Genomic DNA, 8549 nt, shown 5'->3' on the forward strand with positions numbered 1-8549 from the left:
AAGCTTTGATATCTGCCACTGTATTCTAAATATGCCAATAGCTTTATTTTTCTGAAATCTTGGTTTTTTAAATAAAGAGTATATAAAGTAAAACAAAACAAAGCAAAAAGTGTCTCCCCTCAAATCCTATTGCATAGATTTGACCACAGTTACCAATTTAGTATATATCCTTTTACATTTTCTTCTGGGGCTACTCAATTCCCTAAGTATGTTTAATGTGTGTATATAGCCATATCTGCTTCATATATACACATAAAACAAGCTATCCAGATTGGTATGTAATTTCCTTTTTACCTCTACTTAACAAACTAGTCATTTATTGAACTCTTACCTATGTACTAGGCAATGTCAAGTGCCAGAAATTCTTCATAGTCACATATCTTCTACTGTTCTAAGCACCTTATGTTCCTGATCTCATTTAATTCCCCAAACAACCTTAGGAGTAGGTCCTATTATTGTCATTTTTCAGATGTTAAAAAGAAAAGCCACGGGCCCAAAATGGTGTCGTTTGGGCTAAAAAGCCCATGATACCAAACCTGGATGTAATACCTAACCTAATTGCAGTTGCAGTCTCTTCCAAGACTAGAGTTTTAAACCAATCAGTCTGGAATTTCTTGATCCACAGTAGTCAGGTAATCTGCTTAATAAAACCCCCTGCCTTTCCCTAAAGGAAGATATCCTAGCCTGAAATAATCCACACTTAACTTCGTAGTCCCACCCTCTTGCCTATAAAAACCTTCCATTTTGTACAACCCCTTGGAGGGCCTTTCCAGTTGCTAGATAGGATGCTGCATGATTTAGGAATCACTTAATATAGCCAATTAGATTAAGTTGAGTATTGAGTAAACTAGGGTTTAAGGAAGTTGAATAAATTTACCAGGATTATATAGGCCATACAACATGGAACCAAGATAGAAAGTCATGTCATAGCTAGCTGTATTTATATTTTAATATTCTTTGAAGTAACAACTTTTTCCTATAAGATTTTCTGTCATACATCTGTCATGTTGACTACCTTCCTATAAGATTTTCTGTCATACATCTGTCATGTTGACTACCTTTTTCATCATGTCTGCAGAGACTACTAGAGTGCCTGGCTTGTAGTAGGCAATTCATTTATTTGTTGTTGAATAAATAAATGAATGAATGAGGAATGAAATATTTTGGGTCCCTTTCAGTGCCCTACATGTTCGACTGCATAATTTGTGGGCCTCATGCAAAATGAAAATGCAGGGCCCCTTGTTCAAAATTTATTAAGAATTTCAAGATAGTAACATCAGAGCATTAAGCCGCACCAAGACTTTTTTGAGCACAGGGCCCTGTGTGACTACAAAGGTCATACTCCATAAAGCTGGCGCTGGTACCTAGTGTTTAGAGCAGGCTCTTAGTCTCTTTTGAGCAATTGATTCATTTTCCATGTTGTGATTTACCTCTACTTCCTTATTAGCCACTCATTTCTTAAGTGTTCATAATTTAGTTCCTGCCCCAGGCTATGGAAACTCTCTCCAAGGTCACAAAAAATTATCTGCCAAATTAATTTTCCCATTCTCAATATTAATCCTCCTGTCTCAGTCAGTTCAGGCTGCTTCAACAAAATACCACGTCCTGGGTGAATTAAAAACATTTCTCTCAGTGCTGGAGACTAGGAAGTCTATCATGGTGCTAGCATGGTCATGTGCTGGAGAGAGCCCTCTTTCTGATTTACAGATGGCCATCTTGCTGTGTCCTTACATGACAGAGAGAGGGCTCACACTAGCTAGCTCTTGTGTTTCTTCAAGAACACCAATAACATTATGGGGGTTCCACCTTAATGAACTTATTACTCCCTGGGTAATTTAAAAGGTGAAGAGGTAATTTGATTCCAGAAGTACTGATGAGTCATACACAATGACTGCTGTTTCTCAGGTAGATCTCAACTGGACTTTGAAAAGTCTAAAATCTTGGTATTCGTGGTTTTTGGGTTTTTTTTAACAACAACTTCCCTATACTTCTCTAGTCACATCTTTTGAGATGAATATCTGTGATGTTGCCCGCTTACCATCTAGTTCCCTTTTAGTAATAGCACTCTAATTTTCTTATGGGACCACCCACTTCTCATTCTTAGACCATGCGATTCCAGGGAGAGCTCATCCAATCCCTGACCACAGGTGCAGCATTTGACTGAGGCCTGGCCAATTAGAACATTATATCCCTCTACCTACAGTAATTGGTTTCAGATTGGGCAAGTGACTTATTATTTACTAATTCATTTATTTATTCAACAAATATTTATTGAGCACCAGCCATGTGCCTGGCAAAATTTTGGGTGCTAGGGATACATCACTAGGGGAAAAAAAAAAAAAAGCCAAAGTCTTTGCTGCAGTGATTCAGAACAGGTCACCTCAAAAAGTACCTCCGTGGTATACGGATTATTTTGAGCTAAAGTCAGTCGAGACCCTGAAGGCTCAAGAGAAACTTCCGTACCCTTCCCGCCTCAGTTAGCTACCTAGAAGAATTTAAGTTAGAGGCCTTATCATAATAAGAGATTATCAGATAACCTTTTGAACCTTTCTATATGACAGGGCAAACTAGTAATTATGAACATCTGCTCTTTTTATTTTCCTGCAATGACCTTTCTCTTCTCTGAAGCCCCAAGTTATTTTACTCATCCTTATCTCAAAATGCCGTGTATACCTCAATTTCCCTTTCTGTCTCTGAACCTTTCGTGTTTGTGGGGTCTCTGACTCTCTCATGTATGTGGGATTCCCATACATACGTATGTAATTAAATCTGGTTATTTTCTCTTATTAATCCATCTCATGTAGATTTAACTATTAAACCAGAGGAAAGAACCTTGAAGGATGGAGGAGGAGCTTACATTCAAAATGAGAGAGGCAGACAATAAACTAACTAACTAAAAAAATAATATAAGATATTACAAGGTGATAAATACTGTGGAACAGAGCAGAATGGAGAAGTTGGTAGAGAGTTCTGGGGGAGGCAGGAGAAAATGTATTTGGGTGGTCCAAGATGGCCTAATTGAGAAGGTTGATGTTTGAGCAAAGACTTGAAGGACATGAGGGATTGAACACTGTGGATAATGGGGAGAACAAGGAATAAGAATAAGAAAGATTCTTGAAGTAGTGGTCTCCTATAGGAGATGAACCTTATTGTTTAGCCCTGTCCATGCTCTTTCAAACCTTCGTGATTGTCCAAATAGCCTTCTTTATTCCTAGTGGCTGAGGATGTGCCAAGACAAGTCAGTAAAAGGGAGACTCTGAGTCAGCACCTAGATGCAGGCTGATTGGAAGCTAGATCCTCAGGCAGTAGCAAGTAGGCCTCTTTCAGGGAAAGTCTAGGAGATGGGCATTTCTGTCTACTCCTTCTACGCTGAGCTCTGGGAGTAAGAAGGGGAATGGCCAGTTAAGAACTGTTTATTTCCAACAGAGTAGAAGCATTTGAAAATGCAAGAGAAAGGAAAATTGATGGATGAAGTAAGATCGTAGAAAGGCTCTAGATCAGCAGAAGGGCTCTTGGGAGTAGAGAGAAAGATTAGCTCTTCACTGGGGAGGCAGTTATTTCACTCAGGGATGAATATGGTATCAAATAAGATTGTTGGTAGGGTCTCAGGACATCAATGCTTGATGGCCTCTGTTCTCCCTAGTGAGTAGGAAACAAAATTATCTGCTGAGATGGTTAGGGATGGTGGAAGCTGATGAAATTTTGAAAAGCTGTTGTGAAAGAACTGATCAGGACCTCCAGAAACCCAGTTTAAGGGCGAGAAACCTGGGGTGGCTTCAATTTCCTTAGCTGAGTAATTTTTTCCAGATGGTGTCAGTGGACTGAGAGTGTGAACAAAGAAGTCAACCAGTCAGTTTGGTCCAGGATTGTAGGACTGGATAGGAGGTCTTGGGAAGCAATGGAGTTGAGAGTATTGATAAGAGTGGTTGAGGTCATGGGTCATGAAGACTAGATAAAAAAGTGAAGACCCTGTGGATTGAAAGAAAATTGAGCAATCAGATATTGAAAAATAACTGGACAAGACAGCTAGAAGGATCAAAGATTGTTGTCTGGTGGGATATATGAGCATAAGATGTCAGAGGAAGAATCCCCTATGATGATAAAGTTCATAGAATTGGGTGGCTGAAGTAGAGGGGAGATGATGCCTCCTGGGGGTGAGAGGGTCAGGGAAACGTGAAGTCAGAGTGTTAGGCTAGTTGGCCAAGGACGTTGGACTTATCCCTGATGATAATAGGGCTTGGAGGAGAGAAGAAAACTGTATTGGATACCACATCTTCAATTAATATAGGGAAGTGAGAAAACAGCTTAATGGCTAGGGATAAAATATGTAGAGAAAATAAAGTGACTTTTTAAGGAATTTGATACTGGGTCCTTGATAGAAGATTGAAGGTGAACTTTTGAGTCAGCAGAGCCAGCTTCTGATACTTAGTAGCTGTGTAAATAATGGTATTTTCTTTAAAGGGTTAAAAGAGATAAGATTAAATGAGATAATACCCACAAGTTTACTTACAACACAGTACTACATGGGAAGGGCTCAGGACTGGAGAAGCTGAAGGTGAACTGTCAGCTCCAGTCCTGGAAGCAAGGGATAGAATTTTGAATGGGTCCCAGAGCAATCTCAGCATGAAATGGGACCCAAATATTAGGAAGGAGATAGGTAGATGAAGTAAGAGGAAAGAGATGGGAGCCTAGAAAGGGGATGGACTTAATTTTAGTGGACAGGCTCCTCAGTTCAGGACTACTTCCATATAACTGGGGTGCTCTATGTAACAACTTAGATTTGGCAGTTTTTACTGTGGTATCTTGGTAGATATTACTGGCCAGTCCTAAGTTTTATCTTCATTTCTCAACCTCAGTTCATCACCAGCAACCACCACTACCCCAATCACCCTAATTTTGGTATACTTTTGCTTTAATTTTAATATCATGCAGCACCTGGCTTCTGTGCAACTGAGCAAGGTCAGAGTACACACTGAATGGAAATGTATAAAATGTAAAACTGTGAAGAAAAAGAATTTTAGTGTTGGGGTTGTTTAAAGTACAGTTGGTTTCAGCTACTGTTAGAAAGAAAATAATCTGATTGAAAAAAATGAGACTAACATCTGTATTGGCTGACAGACATTTAATTCTCTCTGGGCTACTTTTCTCCCATTTTTTAAAAAATTGTAGATGATTTCGATAAGAAAGAAAAATTGAGAGAATTGCACACCTTTATACCCATCGACTAAACTCAACAATTGATAATAATTTGCCATATATTCTTTCTTTATGTATCTGTATGGAAACGCATTGCCAACCTTATGACACTTTCCCCCTAATACTTTATAGCTTGCATTCTCTTATGTGATCACATTACCATGTTTTAAAAAATGTATTGAATATTTTATTTATTAAATGTTTTATAATTAATTGCAGCTATTATTCCTTTTGGTATTTAAATTGCCCCAATTTGACTTCTATGGCCTTTTTGTCATGCCCTTATGAGTCTTAAAGAGGGTGTCCAAATTCTCTTTCAGGTATATTTGAATTTTATTAATCAAAACAAACTCTATAAGGTGGAATTTTAGGCAATATGCAGAAGAGATTTAGGGGTAAAGGGGGGAAAGAGTGGCTTTTATATAGGTAGACCGGTGAGATTGTCCTTGGAATCAGCTCTCCTAGGCTCATCTTGACCTGGAGAATCTTCCCTTCCTTCATGTTTGAGCCCCAGATTCACCAAAAGCTCCCCTGTTTTTAATAATTTATGGGCAGCAGGAAGCTAAAATTATTATATGAATATTTTGCTTGTTTGTAAATTAAGAACTGCCTGCTTTTATGTGTGGGAAGAGTGAAGATAACTCTGACCCAAGTATAATTAATTATAATTAAAGGGAAATACTCATCAGTAGCAATATGGGATATTAAAGGAGGAAAGCGTGTTAACATATGTAGTGATATGAGACTTCTGAGACACTGAGAAAGAACAGACTCATGGGGCCCTCCACACACAATAATTTAGTTGTCCTGTGCCTTGTTCTTTCACGGCTTTCTGAATTCACATTGACACATAAATCCCACAGCTTTGGGTTATGTGAGAGTTATCTGTTAAAATTTCTTGTGACAGTAATACCGTAACACAAAGCAAACGATTTCAAAGGGTGGGGACTTGAGTCACTGAGTCAGATCAGGGGAGGAATTGATTTTGGACAGAGGCTCTTTCAGCAAGTCATACCATAGTAGTTACTTCCTTTTCTGCTACCTATCTCTGGCCTTGACTATCATTTTATCACTATATGGTTGTGAACATGTAGAAGGTAGAGAAGAATAAATTATCCTGAGCGGCAGTTATGAAATCTCCTCTCTTGTAGAAGCAAGGACAAATGTTTACATGTTGCTATGAATATAGTAATGCTCAAGACATAGTTAATATAGGAACTTAAATACTACTTTGTGAAGGCTTAAAAATGGAAAAGAATCTTAAGATTGCCAGGTGTTTCAGTAATCCCACAACTTCTTTTCATTCTATTTATTTAGATCCCCACTTAGATTTTAGAACACTTTTTGCTTTATTTGCTGATTATAATTTCCTTGTATTTTCCTTTCTTCTGGTTCATCTGATCCTTCTACTGTCATTACCTTAGTTAATATCCTAGGAGATAGTATCATTTTGCTTCCCATCAAGGACTTTTTTCTTTTATACTTCATATTTCCTAACAAGGAGCTGTGGGGGTTCTTGATTTAATTAAGTCTTTCCTGAAGGAGATTCTGCTAACCTCATACACTATGTAAAGTTATACACAATCCTAGGACAGATAATTTGTAAGCTAATCAAGGATGTAGGTTTGACAGGCTTAAATGTGATTCAGGTAGGCCCTCCATTGTTCTGTGGAGTAACTGAAGTAGTGTCCACACCCAGCTCAGGTTCCCCTTCACCTCAGAACTTAGCTGAAATAAAGTTTCTCAGTAAAAGGAATCTTGGCATGAGCTGCTAAGAAGTTGATTCTCCTGCCCCTACATCATTAAATGTAAATAGGGAAAATCATGTACTAAAAAAAGTGCTTTTATTTACTATTATTCAGCCAAGCAAATAAAATATGCTCGTTATCATTGTAGCATATCTTAGTCACATTCTTTAATTTCCAAAAGTGTACATAAAAATTAGAAAACAATACAAACAAGTTGGTAAAGGAAGAGACACATTATTATAAGATTTTAGGGGTAGGCATCTTTCTCTCTACTCCCTTAATAGACATATTTTTCTGACATTTTATTTTATTATTTTTATTGTGGTAAGACATACATAGATCACAAAATACACCATTTTATCCATTTAAGTGTACAATTCAGTGACATTAATTATACTTACAATGTTGCATAGCCATCACAGCTATCTGCAAAATTTTTCTGTTACTGAAAACAGAAACTGTATTCACTAAGCAATAACTCCCCGTTTCCCCTCCCCCCAACCCTGATAACCTCTAATCTACTTTCCATGTCTATGAATTTGTCTCATTTTTAGAAGATGAACTTTGGTGGCTATGTGGATGGGAAGTGGCTTAAGGAATGCAAAAGAACAAGACTTAGATATTTTCCTTCAGGTAACTTAACAGGATAATATTCAAAAACCATTATTATGATGCTCTCTTTTGCTTTTCTCAGAGTACAGTGCTCTAGTTGGCAGAGGTGTTGATCTAGCTGGTAGAAAGGAAAAATTAGGATTTGAGGTGAAAAGATGCAAAAAGAGAAAGCTATATGATAGTTTCTGAAAGTAAAATAGTACTACTATGCATGTCAGTGGCCTTACAAGCTGAGTTTTTAAGAGAGAGTTTTTCCAAATTTCTTTAATAGTCACTGGCTGAATCAAGAGGGACCAGCTCATAAAGTTCTGTATTATAGAGAGGATACTCTTCTGTTTATATTAGCAAAGCCACAAGTCCTGCTGCTCAATAACAGAAAGAGGGGGAATAGTTAGGTTAAGTTTTTCTGCAAGTAACAAATTACTTCAGATAATAATAAACAAGGTAGAAGCTTGTTTCTCTATCATATTCTAGAAGTCTTTTTAGTTCATGAGCTTGTCAGTCCAAGTCTGCCATGGCATTCCATGAGACTTAGAGACTTAGACTCCTATAATTCCAGAAATTAAATCTACATTTTGTCCAGCAGGCAGGACAAAGTGAGGGAAAGAAAGATACAACACCTTTCTTTAAGGACATTTGCTATAAATTGCACACAAAATCTATGTTCATATCCTATTGGGCAAAACTTAGTTACACAGCCATAACAAACTATAATGGAGCCAGAAAATGGAAACTCTTTCATTAAGGAAGAAGGGACATACAGATATGGAGGAAATAACTAGCATTTTCTGCTGCAGAAAAAGAGATAGTTTGAAGAATGAGACTTCAAGATGGAGGGCAATACTGAGTGAAAAGCTCATAACAGGGTAATAGGGAGCTCTGGGCGGCCCAAAGGCAACCCAGTGTGAGGGTATTGAGTGTCAAAAGCAGGTTAGTTCTGGGTACATCAAGAAGCTAGGAAATGGGTTTTGCTAGCTGAGAAAGTAACAAAAA

Source organism: Pteropus vampyrus, unplaced genomic scaffold (assembly GCF_000151845.1).
Source record: "Pteropus vampyrus isolate Shadow unplaced genomic scaffold, Pvam_2.0 Scaffold2, whole genome shotgun sequence".
NCBI lineage: Eukaryota > Metazoa > Chordata > Mammalia > Chiroptera > Pteropodidae > Pteropus > Pteropus vampyrus.